Below are 15,861 nucleotides of genomic sequence, written 5' to 3'. Positions count from 1 at the left end.
AATAATGAAGTTAAATTTTTCATGTTTTCTCTGTGTTCATGCAAGCTATTTATTCATCTCTTGATATTTAATTTAGTTAGTAAATGCTTCTTCATTTGACTTTTCTTTTAATATTAACCCAACTTCACGTCCTGTAACTGTGAAATTGCTATCTGTAGCAAGGATAGGATGATATGACTGAGGAATTTTTTAAAAGTATTTTAAACCATCCATCTTTGAAAATAAGAAGATCTGAGGGTGTAGTACCAACATGGGGAGAAGTTTTGAATTTTGGAAGAGTGATGGATTAATCAGATGTCCAGAATAACTTATTACTCTCAACTTCCTCACTGGAAATTTCATTACCAAAGAAGAAAGGTCATTTCGAAATTCAGGAGAACAGACTGAGCTAGGAATATAAATTCGAAAATCATCACCTAAAAATTGACTAACAAGTAATAAACATAGATGGGATTACCCAAGGCAAGTATGTTGAGTAAGAAAAGACTAGCACTGAGGAAGACACAAAGGAAACTACAAAATAAACGGTAAGCAGAGAACTTCACAAAGGAAGGTATTGTCAACAGTGTCAAAGACCTCTGTGAGGTCAAATAAAATGGGGTCTGAAAAGGGCCATTGGACACTTTGTTCCAAAGTGTAGCTCTAGAGAGCACAAGCCCATAATACAGTGTTACCATAATACAACATTATTGGGGGTTATGGCTACTAACATTTGGATCAAAAATAGTCAACCTAGTGTTCTGAGTCATTCAATAACCAAATTGAACTGTTATTTTTTGTTCACTTTTTGGATATCTTTATCAGTTGGGCAAGTGGTTAAGATGTCTGGAGATAAAATAAAATCACTTCAGTAGACGCTTCTGGATACATCCCTAGGTGGGTTTAGGTTAGCTACAAAGTAGATTAAACTAATTTAGAAACCTAACTCTGAAACTAGAAGTAAAAATGACAAGACTGCCCATGATACAGTGAAATTAGCTATTTTTGGTTATCTTAATGATTTACCCCATGCATTACAGAATCTGTTTTGACTAGAGCACGTGAAAATATTTCTAAAGGACCAGCTAAATCAAACTTGCTTGTACTGAATTATTTTTGCTTTCCAGAGACATTGCAAAAAGGCCAAAACCAATAATAGGCTTGATAGTGAGAGTAGAGAGAATATAGAGGGATATAAGGACTTTATAAGGGTTGATGATACAAGAGGGATTTATGGGGGGAAAGGCATGCACCAGAGTGACAGGAAAACAAAGAGTTTCTGCTCTGTTCATGAGCCACACCAAGGCCAGTGACGTGACAGGAACAGAGACAGGCTGATGGCAGGTGTGCAGGTGCACTTACTCACGCACACATAAGCTCTTGAAGCAGGCCAGGATCCACAAACAGACTAGAAAACACTGGTTGACTCAGTTTGACTTTAGTCCCTGATTATTGACTATATTCAAAAGTCAAATATCTTTCTTGTCCATAACCATTTGGTTCTTCTTACCCAGGAAAACATACATTTTCCAGCTCTAAACTCAAGGGGACTTTCTGTACGTAGTAGCAACATCATGCCATCTACAGAGAAAATAGCATTCAAATGAGAAACAAATTTACAATAAATGCATTAAAACTTTGGCATCTTTGGCCAGTGAGCTAAATTTTCCAGGTACCTACCCACAGAGACACTGGCAAGATGGCTTTGACTAGTAGCTGTTTCCAACTTCTGATGGGAAGGAATTGAGAGAAATGTGAGGTATTGGCGTTCTACCTCCTGTATTTTTTGCTAACCCTCTTCTATCTCCAAGCATAGCATGGAAGCTGCCACTAGCACTCCCAGGTCAGATTAATATGACTCTGTTCCATCACTTCGTAGTGTTGAAGTTCAGACTTGAGAGGTCCTTTCTTCCCATGGTGAATGATCAGGCTTCAGCTACTGGAACTCATGGTCAGAGCAAGTCCCATGGCCAATGCAGTATGGCTGTGGGCACAGCCAGGTTTCCTGATTCATATTCACAAACAAGGGTGGAGTGTCTGCCTTCTTGGAGACTCACAAAGCTTCTGAATGACTGTGTGTGTATGCCGCACACATGCCTTTGGGACATCCTTTGGGGGTGGCTTCTCCCACTGACAATGCTCTAATAACTTTAAATGTCATTTTCTCAGTAAATACTCATGAGCCTAATATAGAATTGTTGGCCTTTCCCTATTCACTAAACGGAGTCACATTTCATTGATATGTCCTTTAGGGAAGCATTGTTGTCCTATATTTGACACTAAGACTTTTTTTTTGGCTGCGTTGGGTCTTCGTTGCTGCACACGGGCTTTCTCTAGTTGCAGTGAGTGGGGTCTAGTCTTTGTTTTGGTGCGTGGGCTTCTCATTGTGGTGGCTTCTCTTGCTGCGGAGCACGGGCTCTAGGCATGTGGGCTTCAGTAGTTGTGGCACATGGGCTCAGTAGTTGTGGCTCACGGGCTCTAGAGCACAGGCTTAGTAGTTGTGGTGCACGGGCTTCATTGCTCCACGGCATGTGGGATTTTCCCGGACCAGGGCTCAAACCCGTGTCCCCTGCACTGGCAGGCGGATTCTTAACCACTGCGCCACCAGGGAAGCCCCGACACTAAGACTTTTAAATGGCTTCATGTTGACCTATTTGTCCTTTCCATATCTGTTTCAGTTAAATCCATATGAACTTAGGCAGTTCGCCTCATATCCAGCGAACTGAATTAGCCTTCATCATTGTTAATTAGCCGTTGCTCAGTGTCTTATGCCATATGCCTTTCCTGAATTCATTACTAAAAATACTTATCAAATACCTACAAACACGTTGGGGAGGAGGGCTAAAAATATGTATAAAACGTGACTCTTGATTTCAACAGACATGACATAGTATGAGAGATAGGATGATACACAAATAACAATAAGGCAATATTGACAAATACCTGGAACAACAGCAACGATTTCACAGGAGGGAAAGAGTTCCTTCCAGTTGACCTTCATTACGTCTGGTAAGGCCTCACACAGGTATGAGCTGGCCATGAGGGATAAAGAAGAGCCCTCTAGGTAAAAATGGAGAGCAGGGGAGAGCACGGTCAAAGAAAAGAAGGCAAGAGAGTATAAACGAAGTTAAACTAATTGGAAATGAAGCACTACTGATGCTTATTATGCTTTCTGGCCCTGGCACCTTCGCTAAGTCCATATTTCTGACCATGTGCGACTGGTCCTGAGGGAAGAGCAGGCGTTCCGCCCCCAGAGGGGAGGGCGGCCCCTGTCCTTTCACATCCTTGCAGTTTACCTGTAACTGGGTAAGTGCATATACCGATGGTATAGCTTATCTAGTTTAAAGTAAACTAACCTTCATGAAATGGACTCAGGTTTCTGGACTTAAAAGGATTTCTGCAGAAACTGCAGGTCGAAGGGAACACTGACCACATGAGCCCAGGGAGACTCTGAGAACGCAGTGGAGCTGTCACTAATGCTGTGAGTGTGTATGAGCGCTTAGCTTCTGAGCCACGCACTTCACCTGTGCCTTTCAGCAAAGGAGAGCTGTCCACAAACAGCGGGGAATATAACTGCTTTTTAGAAGAAACTCATGCAGCAGAGAGATCTTTCGGGAAATGACCCCATTGCTTTGTGATTTTTTTTTTTTTTTTGTCCAAACAGATGTAAACATGTAACCTACCTAAGAGTATTGATCTTCACACCTCACCTTGGAACCAACATTTTCTTATCTATTTAAAAACCTCCCAAGTAAAACATCTCAGTTTAGACGTTTATTAAAAATGTAAAACTGCCTTTGGATGACTCTGAACAAACAACTAGTTGATATCAGGACAGGCATAAATTTCCTAAAGTTTACAGAAAACTGCATGGTTGGTGGGGCAGATTGACTGTATTAGTATCATGCTTCAAATGCCAAGCCAGTGATGTGTTCTTTCCACTTGTCTCTACATATCTTTTAGGGGCTTTTTTAAAAAATTAAGTTATTACGGTCATTTAAAACCAAATTTCAAAATAAATAGAACTTATAGCCAGATTTTCAAATTATCTCAGTGTGTTAAACTAAGAGTTTTCACAAAAGATTTTATGGACATTAATAAATTAAACTTACTTTAAATATGTTTTGTTTTGTTGTCATATCTTTTTCCTGTGTTATAAATCTATAAACATTTAAACAGCACTACATGTATATAATTTATAAATAAGTTACTATATATGTGTATATGTGTGTATATATACATATATATGCATATATGTGTGTATATATATATATACATATATATATATATGCTTAAATTTTTTAACTGATAGTACACTATAAAAAAATTTCAGGACCATTGGCTGAGATCAGGGATCAGCAAACTTTTTTGTAAGTGGCTAGATGGTATATATTTTCAAATTTGTGGGAAATACACTCTGTCACAATTACTCAACTCTGGCATTAAAGGGTGAAAGCAGCCATAGACAATCCGGGAATGACTATGTTCCAGCAAAACTTTATTTACAAGAACAGAATGTGGGCCAGATTCGGCCCTTGAGCCATAGTTTGCCAGTCCCTGGCTTAGATGACTGGAGCTATTTGTTAGTCTACAGAACACCCTAAGAAAGCGGATACGGTGTCATAGGTTAGAAAGAAAACAAGTGTGGGATCTAAAGACCTGGGTCTAGTTCTGATTTTGTAGTTGCTTGAGTCACTTCACCTCTTCAACCCCAGGTTACCGTGTGTAGCATGGATTGAAAGTAACCTCCAAAATTCCTTCTAGTTTAATGATTCTGTTGTTTTACTATCTTGCCAGCTTGCCACAGTGGTGGATTGCACCTGGGATCTGATTAACAGGCAGAATAAGTAAAAATTTGATTTACTCTATGTGGGCAAAGTGAGTACAAGACAGTGGAGAATAAAAAAGGACATAGGGCTTCCCTGGTGGCGCAGTGGTTGAGAGTCCACCTGCCGATGCAGGGGACACGGGTTCGTGTCCCAGTCCGGGAAGATCCCACATGCCGCGGAGTGTTTGGGCCCGTGAGCCATGGCCGCTGAGCCTGTGCATCCGGAGCCTGTGCTCCACAACGGGTGAGGCCACAACAGTGAGAGGCCCGCATACCGCAAAAAAAAAAAAAAAAAAAGGACATAAATGCCACTCTGAAAAATTGGAAATCACAGTTTATTGCTCTTGAAGGATCCTCCACAGTACTTCTGTTCGAAATGATCGTAGGATTTGCTGAACTGAAGTCTCCTCTTGCAGCTAAGATTTATGGAGCCCTTGATATTGGGTAGCTAGCCGTTTATTTCTCACGGAAAGCTGCAGAGTGACATGAAACACCTGGAGTGGAGACTGAAACTAGAAAATCCTCCCTGTGTGTTTCCGTAGGGCCACCGCAATGGAAGGAGCACCCCTCTTACGCTTTGTAAAATGGTTGGTTTACTCTTCCAGTTACTGGAAGCTGTCCTTCTGTATGTGCCAAGCACAACTGGAGCCTCACTAATACCTTTCATGTACTCCAAGCACCGGCCAGACTGGATTGTTTGCTTTCTCATGTCCATATTTCCTGACTCTGCAGCCTTGCTATTGGAGCTCTCTGTATGTGGAAAGATCCTCTTCTGTCCCCCCAGCCCCAATCCTAAAAGATCTAGCTCAGGTACCACTTTCTCCACGAAGCCTTCTCTGATCCCTTAGCTGGAATCGTCTTCTTCCTCCTCTAAACTTTAGATCACTTTATCAACATCTCATGATATTTACCGCATTCTATCTATTATTATGTTCTTACACCTGTCTTAGCTTCCCTACCAGATTATAAGCTCTTTTCAGGGTTTTCACCTTAGTTTCCACCCTCAGTGGCTTGAATAGAGTAAATACTCAATAAATGTGTGTTGGATGAATGCATTAATTCCAGTCACCTAGGTGTCAATTTGCATGTTAGAGTAGCATTACCAACCAGCACCCCAATTCTGTAAGTTAAGAAGCCACATTCATATCTGGTACATCGCCCACCAGCACCTCCTCAGAATCTAGGCTGTTCAGAGCCCATCACTCTGATGTCCCACTTGAATTTAACTGTCCTCCCTTCAAAGTCTAGGTGCTACGCGGATCAGTGGTTTGGTTGTAGAGAGGAGTATACACGAGATCAGAAACCTATAAACCAACGCAATGCTGTAACTTTGTAATTTATTTTTAGAAAAAAATATTTTTAGGGTAAAGTCAGTTATCTCCCCTACTGAAGCAGTGCCTCCTGTACTAGGTAACAATTTTAAAGAACTAGTGATTGTATTGGTTTATACTCTATTGTTGGGGTGTCGATCTGCTGTTGCAGGACAGGTACCTCAAGCAATTTAAGTGCTATCTAAGAATGTCTCTAATGCCCATGTTTCTCTCTCTCAGAGCCCCGGCTGTCTGATTCTTCAGCTGTCGGTGATCTAATTCAGTTAACACACACACAAATGTGGGAGCTTAGTTATTTAATATTACTTTATCTATTTAAATGTTCACATTTTCATAGGGATCTTCTATTAACTTTAACTAGGGAGGTCTTTTGGTTTGGTTTGGTTTGGTTTGGTCAGGCTGGCTGTTTACCAAATCACAACAAATAGGTATCTGCTTTATTCCTTCCACATGGAGCAGGCCCCATCGTAGGTAAGGTTTCTGTTGACTTAGGAAGATGGTCCACCAAGTGCAGAGCAGAGTCCTTGAATTCTTTTCATAACAGTAGGGAGGTTGGACCCATTGACAGCCATTGGCTCCCAAGTCCCCTACAAGAATAAATGTTCTTCACCTAGGTCCAAAGTTCAGGATTTGGCCTTTCATTTTTCCATTTCCTGTCTCTATTCAAGGTTTGTCTTTCTACTTGCTACCACTTGTAAACAAAACTCTGCAGTTCTAGCTATGAGCCAGCTGGATGTTAGGTAAGGTTGTGTAATACTGCTGGAGTTGGGGAGGTAGTAATCACCCCAAAGTATGCTTTCTTGTTAGAATAACAGTCCCTTCACTCACCAGAGTTGCTGGAAACAATGCTCCAGTGTCATATCTATCAGTGTATTTGAGCTTTCTGTTTCTGAAGGACAGAGGAAGGACAAAAGCGGGGTGGGGGGGGAATGATGGGAGGCCATGCCACCCCCAAGGGAAATTGAGCCAAAAGAACACTGGGAAAGAGGAAATGAATACTAAATCTTTTTCCAATTAAGAAAAATGAGAGTGGAAGCAGGAAAGCTCCAGAGGGCACTTTTGGGGGAGGAGAGGATCATAAAAGGCCTGTTATGAAAATCCATTACCCATAAATTTCCCTGCATTAAGCACTGCCTGCATAGAGAGGATGCTGAGAATCCTCTCAGCTGACACAGGACATGTGACTTCAGTTAGCAGTACCCACATGCCATGTACCATTTCCGTCAGCATGTCTGAAATACCGCTTTCCCTTACAGGAATTCCTTCTAATTAGTCACAGGTTCATAATCTCCACTTAAGGACATCTTGTTTTTGTTTTCCCAATCACTTTGTTTCTTTTGTCCAGTGTTTAGCAATGTGATAGCAGTACCATAATTCAAAGCCCCACCACATGAAATTATGAACCTTTGTACTGCATCACACAAATATTTCAAATTTGGGGGTAATATTTTAATTTCTAGATCACGCTAAGTATAAGACTCATCTAAAATGAGTTCATGTTTTTACATTTGAAGATGGCAATGGAAGTTTCTGTGTCTAGGAGTTTGTCTTTGACTGTGTAAAGAATCTGCTTGTTAATACATCTGTGGTCAGACGCAGTTGCATCCAAGTTGGCCATTGGGCATGTGGTTTACCTGCACCCCGCTCTAAGGCAGTGTTTTTCATCAGCTGAATATCCATGTTCAGACCTACATGCAAGAGAAAGAACTGGCAGAATGCAGCATTGCCAGTCATAGGCACCCAGGTCTGATGAAGTGTTTTATCATGTTTTACTTGAAAATAAATTACCTAAGCCCAAGGTTTATTGTCCACATCTACTATTAACATTAAACCAAGACTGTCCTTTAATAGATACAACAGTCAGAAAACAACCCCAAATCAGATTTTACTTTTGAATGACAACATTTTTAAAAGCCCAAGTTTATTAATGATAATATTTTATTTAAGACTCTTATTAGACAAAGAATCCTAGGTTGGGGATGAAGAAAAGGTAATGTTTATGAAAACATAGGTAGTAATTGGGTTTATCCTGTATCAGCCACATTTTATACCAGTTGAATTTCAAATCAGAGTTAAAAGAGAGGAAAGTTTGGTTACTTTATTTTAATTATCTTACTAGCCACTTAAACATTTCTCTTACTCCTTGTCATTCATTTCAAATCAAAGCTTAACTTGACTTATCAAGTGAGCAGTAAAATATATCTTCTCCATCATCAATCTTCTCCTTCCATACCTACACTTTCTAAACGTTTATAAATTAAAAACTGAACTGTTTGTATATGACCAAGCTTATCGTTTGAATAGGGTGGGATAGTGGGAGTGGTGCAAATTCGGTCCTGTTTGTGACAGAACAAATAGATTTTAGTTTATCTCAGGAAACTGCCATGGAATTATCCCTCCAAAATCTGTGTTCAGTAGATTTAACAGATGCATTATTCCTTTAAAAAATAAATGTGAAAAAACAGCAATTCAGTAAGAAATAATCCAGATTCTATTCATTTTATTTCTACTGAATATCTGTGGACTTTAAAAAAGAACATGGCGCCAGCTGAATAAAAAATTAGACATTTATCTCATCCAAACTATAATCTCAAGAAATTTTTGGGAAATCCTGTATCTCATCTGTCATTATAAACTATACCTATTCATATAAACATAGATGAATCTCAAAAGCATAATGTAGGGTGAAAGAAACTAGTCACAGAATGCAGATAGTATGATCACATAAAGTTCAAGAAGGCAAAACTAAACAATGAATTGTTTAGGAATGCATCCCTTGGGGGTAAAACTACAAAGAAAAGCAAGAGAACAATTAAAATCCAGGTTAGAGGTAATCTGGAGGCATTTAAAAAGAGATAGGAATGGAGTTGAGGAAGGGCACCTAAGGATCTTCAAAGTGCTGGTGCTATTTAAGCTGGGTAGTAGGTACATGGGTGTTTGGTTCATTATTCTTCTTTTAAGTGGTGGTGTACTATACACTCATTCATAGGTACAATATATTTCATGCTAAACGTCTTTTTAATTTAAAATACTGACCCGAAACAGTTAGAATTCATCTTTTTAAAATTTCCTGATACAAATGACTATCTGTATCAATTCAGCAAGGAGTCTCTAAGCTCAGGGGTCTGCCTGTCCCAGAGCAGGACCATTCTGAGAACTGTGTTCCCGGAAGCCCTAGCTAGCCACACAACCCTGAGTCAGAATCAGAACTCACCCTACTCCCTGAGTTCCCTCTAACCATACATGATCAATCAGAGCTGGTCTGTTTGTTTGACAGGACGTCACTGTCATAATGATACTAAGAACAGCCTTCTACGAGAGCGTGTGGAGGCAAGGTGAAGAGGTTTTTCTCCCACTGCCTGATGTTGTTTCTTTCTACTCTGCCCCGTGACATGTTTCCCCACCATGGTCTATGGTTATAGAAACTCATGTGATTATGGGATGTCACCATTATATAAAGCAAACGGTAGGCTGCTGGTGATAACTTGTGGTGACAACATATATGAGAACACTGAAGTGTGCAAGCACACAGTGTCTTACTGTTGAGAACCAAAATTTCTGGCTAGTTTGCAAACCTTAGTAATTCTCAAATGTGTGTGTATACAGGGAGATGGGGTGGGACATACCTCTCTTCCTGGGTAAATTTCTTCAGAGTAATGTATCCCCTTGCATGCTTGCACTCCCATAAAAGGCACACCCCTGACATAGCAATGAATCCTTCAGTGAAATTCAGCATATTTTTACCTTCCCTATCAGAAAAAAAAAAAAAAAAATATATATATATATATATATATATATACACACACATATATTCTAAATGAGGGGGGCTTTCTTTCATTCTATCCTATATTAATTACTAATAGACCGATTGACTATTAGCTATTAATCCATTTCTAAACATATTTTGACCAGAAAATATTTTTATTTTCTTGATTTTTTCCTCCACTGTAATTTTTAATGCCTTTCTTTTAAGGAATCCAAGGGAAAAACATTGAGAATTGGACCTTATGTGCATTAAATGAAACCACAACATTTTACAGACACCACATATATATAAACAAAATCATATTTAAGAGCCTGGAATGTATCTATAAACCTCTTTTAACTTTCAAATATACAATAAATCTGCAGAGCAAATATGATTCATTTCAGCAGGTCAGGATTTTCCCTCCTGATCACAGCATTGCCTGAAATTTTACTAAGAGCATTTGAGCAATTCACAGGGCTAATTGGATATGTTTGGAGAATCGCTTGCATTTCGTATTATGAAAGAAAGTCACTGGGGTTTTTGGTACATGGAAGACAATACTGAAAGTATGTATGAATCATTTTGCCTCCTAATAGCTGATGACCACATTTTCAACCCACGTGAGGTTTTAACTCTAAGCTGGATCCCATGTTAAGACGCAGGTTAAGACAATGACATTGGCAGAACCAAGAGTGATGGAAATCAGAGAAATGTAATTGACTAAGAAGTCCTTTGCAGATGTGAACCCCAGTCAGTCTTCCTCCTGAGTCTGGCCTGCGTGGGGAACGTACAGCTGCAGAAAGCTGGGGGCAGGATGGTGTTTGGGATTGAGTGTCACAGTTACAACCTGGAATCTTTTTCAACCAGCACCACCTTCTCTCGGATGACTCCTTGCACGAAAAAAGAGGTACAAGGGGACGCAGGGAGATGAAAGCAGATCTTAGGGTTCGCCAAGTGTCTGCTGGCCTATAAGTTACTGTGAATTCACGAATGATGAAGTACTGGTAGGAGTCCTTCTTTCAGGTAGCGAATTTATTTGTTCTGTTGGAATTTTAGGTGCAACATTCTCTTTTTAAAATATAGGAATGTGGCAGAAATAATGAAGGAAAACAGAGAGACTTGGAAACTTTGATCTGAAGGGGGATCTCTAGAATTCTTTTGTACACGGGCTTCATTTTAGTGCCTTGAGCCTTTTATTTTCTCCGAGGTTTTCCTCACTTAACCTGTGGGTTTGTGTGTGTGTCTGTGTCTGTGTCTGTGTATGTGTATGTGTGCTTACCAAGCACAAGGAATGTTAAAGGATGCAAAAGAGCTTGAAGGGGACAAGTCAGAGTCTGTTCAGTGGCACTCGTAATCTCTTTCTATATACCAGTGGTTCTCCAGTGGTGAAGTTACTGGAAGAGATTCCTAAATTTATTTTCTGTAGTCTGATAAATAACTGTTTCAGGTATGAAAGACTTCTCTGCAAATATGTATAAATACAGTGGTTTATAAGATACAGATTCCTTTTTTATTCAGTGTTGAGTTTATAGACTTTATAAAACATTTTTAATAAATAACAAAACTATAAGCAACTGTCATGATATTTTAATTTTTCTTGATATTTTAAAGAGATCCACATTCTTTAAATGTTAGTAACCATTGCTGTAAGATATAGAAAATTAAATCTTTTCTTTAGTGCTCTTAAACTTGTAATAAAATCAGCCCCCTCATAAAACTGGTTATTACTTGTTCTTGTTCTATTTCTAAACATGGTTTCCTGATAAGAGATCTTGTCTTGTTAATAAAATGTTATTGCCAGCATTTTTACTTGAAAACTTTAAGGATCATGTACTGGAGTCTCAAATCAGAAAATAGCAAAATAAAAAAAAAAACAGACAAAATGAAAGGAAATGAGAGTAACATTCTTCACACTGTGGAGAACACAGGGTTAAAAAACTCTATACTGTAGATGAAATTACAGTAAGAATTTTGCCAGTGTTGAGCAAGTCTTGAGAAATATTTATTGGAGAAGCTGGGGTGAGGGGGACATTGGGGCAAGGTGACAGCTAGTGCTTTGCTCCAGTGTCTTACTGTGGAAGCCTCTGCCACTTCCTCTTTATCTCATCTAGTGTACACTTAGACCCTGGCCCAGCCAAATGTAAAGACGCTGAGTCCTCAGTGGTTTCATTATTTGCCATGTCTGCAATACTTTTATTTATTTGAACTTTCTATCTAAAAGGCACAGCTTGTAACATGATTATAGTGTTACTTGAATACACTGAGGCAGTAGAGGTCTGGTGGTAAAGACTTAAAAAGTCTTTGGTGTGAAAGCCACAACATTCCAAGAGCGTTTTCCCATTGCATAGACCTGTTTTTTCTTATAATATAACACCAGGATATTTAGGCAGTGGTTCTGGGAATGAAAGAAAAGCCAGACCTTTCTGCTTTTTTCATACCACTGACACAATCAAATAACATCATGTAATTATTATGGACTTCTGAGATTGTTCAGCACTTATTGATACACACACACACACACACACACACACAAGATCATCTCTCTCCCGAATATCTGATGAGCCATTTTGCTGCCAGCAGCACTGGGCTTCCTGCAGTAAGATCAATCATACCTTTCCCCAAGTGTTCGCTAAGAGATGAGCAAAGGCAATTACCCAGAAACAAAGCATAATACTCCAGAGTAAACCTGCTGACACCCAGCCTGGGTGGGAAAGTCGATTGAACATTTTATTTAATAAAAGGTGCTTTACATATCATTTGGGATTACTCATTTTTTAAGTAAAATGCATTTGATTAAAACTCTAATCAACATAGTTTAATCTTTCTCAGATGATTCCGAGGAACTTCGAGTCCTCTGCTGCTTCTGAATCATCTGGGAACATCAGTTGTCTTTATAGTGTACAATACAGTAGACTGGTTACTGCCAGCATCTGCTGAAGTTTCACAGAAAGAACAAATGGATTGTTATGCTTTTGTTACAACCCAGTGGGTGGTTAGGTATGATTTTTACTAGTCAGCAGCACTTCAAATACATTTAAATCTGGTGTGTGAAAAGTTAGAATGTTAACATTTTGTCTTTAACTGAAGCCTAAAGCAGAGTTGTTGTGCTATCATGTGGACATATTAAGGATGTGGTGTTCTCATCTGTCTTTTTGGATAAATTCTTGTTATGGTGAAATTAGCACTCATACGTTGCTGATGTCACATACCTTTCTGGAGGGCAGTTTGTCAATGTGTAACAAGAGCCTTTAAATGAGCATATCTTAAACTCAGGAATTCTAACTTTTGAGGATTTTTCCTAGATAAGTAATTGAACAAGTGGTAAAAGTATATCTATAGTGATGTCCTTTACAGCCTTGTTTATAAGAACATACATTTGGAAAAATCTTAACTGCCCATCAGTAGAAGTCTGGTTAAATAGATTATAGTACATCCCTATACATACATCCACTACGTACATCTAGTCATAGAATACTGTGTTGCTGTTGGAAATTATATTTTGCTAATGTGTTAAAATAGTCATAAATAAGATAAATTAAAGAAGCTGTTTCTAAAGTAGTATATATAACATGATCCCACTTTGTTAAAAATTAAAATATCTATGCATGCAAAGGAAAAGTTCTGGTAGAATACATTGTTAATCATGTTCATATCTGAGTAGTGGATTAGGGAACTGGCTTTTACTTTCTCTTTTGTACATTTTTTAATGTCTGGTTTAAGAAAATAATAAGTGCATGTTACCTTTAGAATCAGAAAAAATTTAACAACTAAGGTTTTTCAATTTTGAAAGAAAAGTAATAAACCTCTGGTAGTAGTATGAAAGGTAGTTGCCGTGGGAGAGGCCTGAAAGCTAAGCAACCGCTGTGTGCTCTGCCCTCTGAGGACTGAAGTAGGGAGGCTCACATCTGAAGAATTTCTACACATATCAAGTCATTTGGCATGGGCACAATTTCACTTACAAAGTCAACTGATATGTTATTGAGCCAGCAGCCGGGCACATTCTGATTCAAAATGCCATGAAAACATTTTGGCTCCTTTTTTGTTTTTAACTATGAAAAACAATTTTAACATGTTTCTTTATTAGTAGCAACAAAAGGTCCTCAAAAATCTAGCTCTGGCAACTGTGTATCCTAGGTAAGAGTCTACCGATGCAAAGTGATGATAAATTTTAAGTAGTATGAAGCAAGAAGAGTTAGCAGAGACAGGGGCAGTGATCTGAATGTGGAAGGCCACGCCTCCAATGAGAAACCGAAGATGAAGGAAGACTGAGCGTGACCTGGCTGAGACAGATGGCATATCTAGGTCGTGTCAGAACTAAAAGCCAACAGCATCCACCATGAAGCACATTGGGTGGGTGGGAGGAGGGAGAGGAACACCTCTGAGAGGTTCAAGTATAGTGGGAAATTAAGGGCTTCAAGTGAGATTCCATCTAGGAGCGGGGAGGGTTTTGTTGTTGCCATAGGGTGTCCCATATGGAGCTTTTATGTGTCTTTTGCTTGTCTTGGAAAAGCAAGGCCCCAAGTAATAGCCAAGACCTCACGGCTGATCCAGAGACGTAGAAGGGCAAATTAAGACTTTCTGTTTGATTAGCTTGGGAAGCAGTCATTAAGGACTCTTTCTCCCTGCTGTGGTTAAAGCTGTCTACTGAGAAATAAGCCAAAGGAATATGAGGCCAAGAATCTGAAGACTGAAGCCAAACCACTGGGAAGGGCTTTCAACTGAAAACTACAATGTGATTGAATTAGAAAGGAACATTCAAAGCATGTCATGCTGTCACCTCAAATTCAACAAGTCTAAAATTGAACTCATCTTTCCTCACAAAGCAGCTCCTCCACTGCACTTTCCTAATAACAACAGAACACTACACTGTAGTATGCCTTACCACAATACACCCATGATTTCATTTGATTGTCACCCACTTACAGACAAGGCAGTTTAATGCAGGTTAATCAAAGGGCTGCAAGCTGGGGAGAGACCAGTTCTAGAAACTCGGTTTTCTGAGTATTAACCTAGTTATCCTTTAACTGTATCACACCGCCCTTCTCTCCGTATTTGTGGAAATAAAACAGTCAGCTTTATAGAATTACTAAGTGACGGTTTATTTATATTGGCGTTTGAATATCGCGCACTAGCACATTTTAGCAAGTATGAAGTCAGAGTTTCTTAAGTAGCAAAGAACAAACCAACCAACCTTCAGAACTGTTCATCTTGTTTTTGTAAGGTCAGAAACATTCCTAGCATTTGTATTATTGAAGTCAGAAGACAGGTAAAGTAAAGCACTGGATCTAAAAATACCTGGTTTGTAAATCGAACATGAGCAAACCATCAGTCATGTTAGGTTCGTTTTGTTGGTATAAATTATGTGATTCTGCTGTTTTGTTTTCTTTCATTTGTAAATTATTTTAGCTTAGTCATTATTGATAAGCATGAAACGTTTACGTACCTGGATTTCTATTGGTAGATATGTAAGTAACACTGTAAAAAAGCATGTTAACTCTCCAAGGTAAAAAGCAGTCTGCTGCACAATGCAGCTCCATTGCATCCCATGTATCCATCAGGCCAGCTTGTCCCTGGGCCAGCCAGCACTGCCATGCCTTCTCAGCACTCTGTATGTCAGTACACAGTCCTCCTTCCAAAACAGCCAGGTTGACCACGCAGGCTATCTCCTCACGAGTCTGAGCATCTGGAGTTCCCCAGCTCCGATTCTTTACTTGGGAATAAATATTAGGGGAAACGTATCTAACTAGTGATATTGATTGTATAATTTCCCTAAATAGTTCTTTGCTTCTGATAAACTAGGAAAGCTAAATACCATATATGCATGTGAAACCCTCTGCGCCTCTTCTACTGGCCTTAGCCCTTAGGTTTCTATCTAAATACACACCTGTGGGCTCCCAAGATGTGCCCAGCGTGTGGGTAGTGGGACACTAAAGCAGTTTTAGAACAAAACAGGTGGCCTTAGAGGGCACTGCACT

At 39.3% G+C, this 15,861-nt stretch overlaps 1 protein-coding gene across 12 annotated transcripts in view; it reads left to right on the top strand.

Annotated features, from left to right (window-relative positions):
- CALD1 (caldesmon 1) overlaps positions 1-15,861 on the top strand; it is a 181,046-nt gene that overhangs the window by 128,564 nt on the left and 36,621 nt on the right. The window lies entirely within an intron of this gene.

Source organism: Aethalodelphis obliquidens, unplaced genomic scaffold (genome assembly GCF_003676395.1).
Source record: "Aethalodelphis obliquidens isolate GAN/ISIS:26980383/991018 unplaced genomic scaffold, ASM367639v1 scaffold5, whole genome shotgun sequence".
Classification (NCBI taxonomy): Eukaryota; Metazoa; Chordata; class Mammalia; order Artiodactyla; family Delphinidae; genus Aethalodelphis; species Aethalodelphis obliquidens.
The sequence above is the reverse complement of the archived record's forward strand: the minus strand, read 5'-3'. Positions and strand labels throughout refer to the sequence as shown.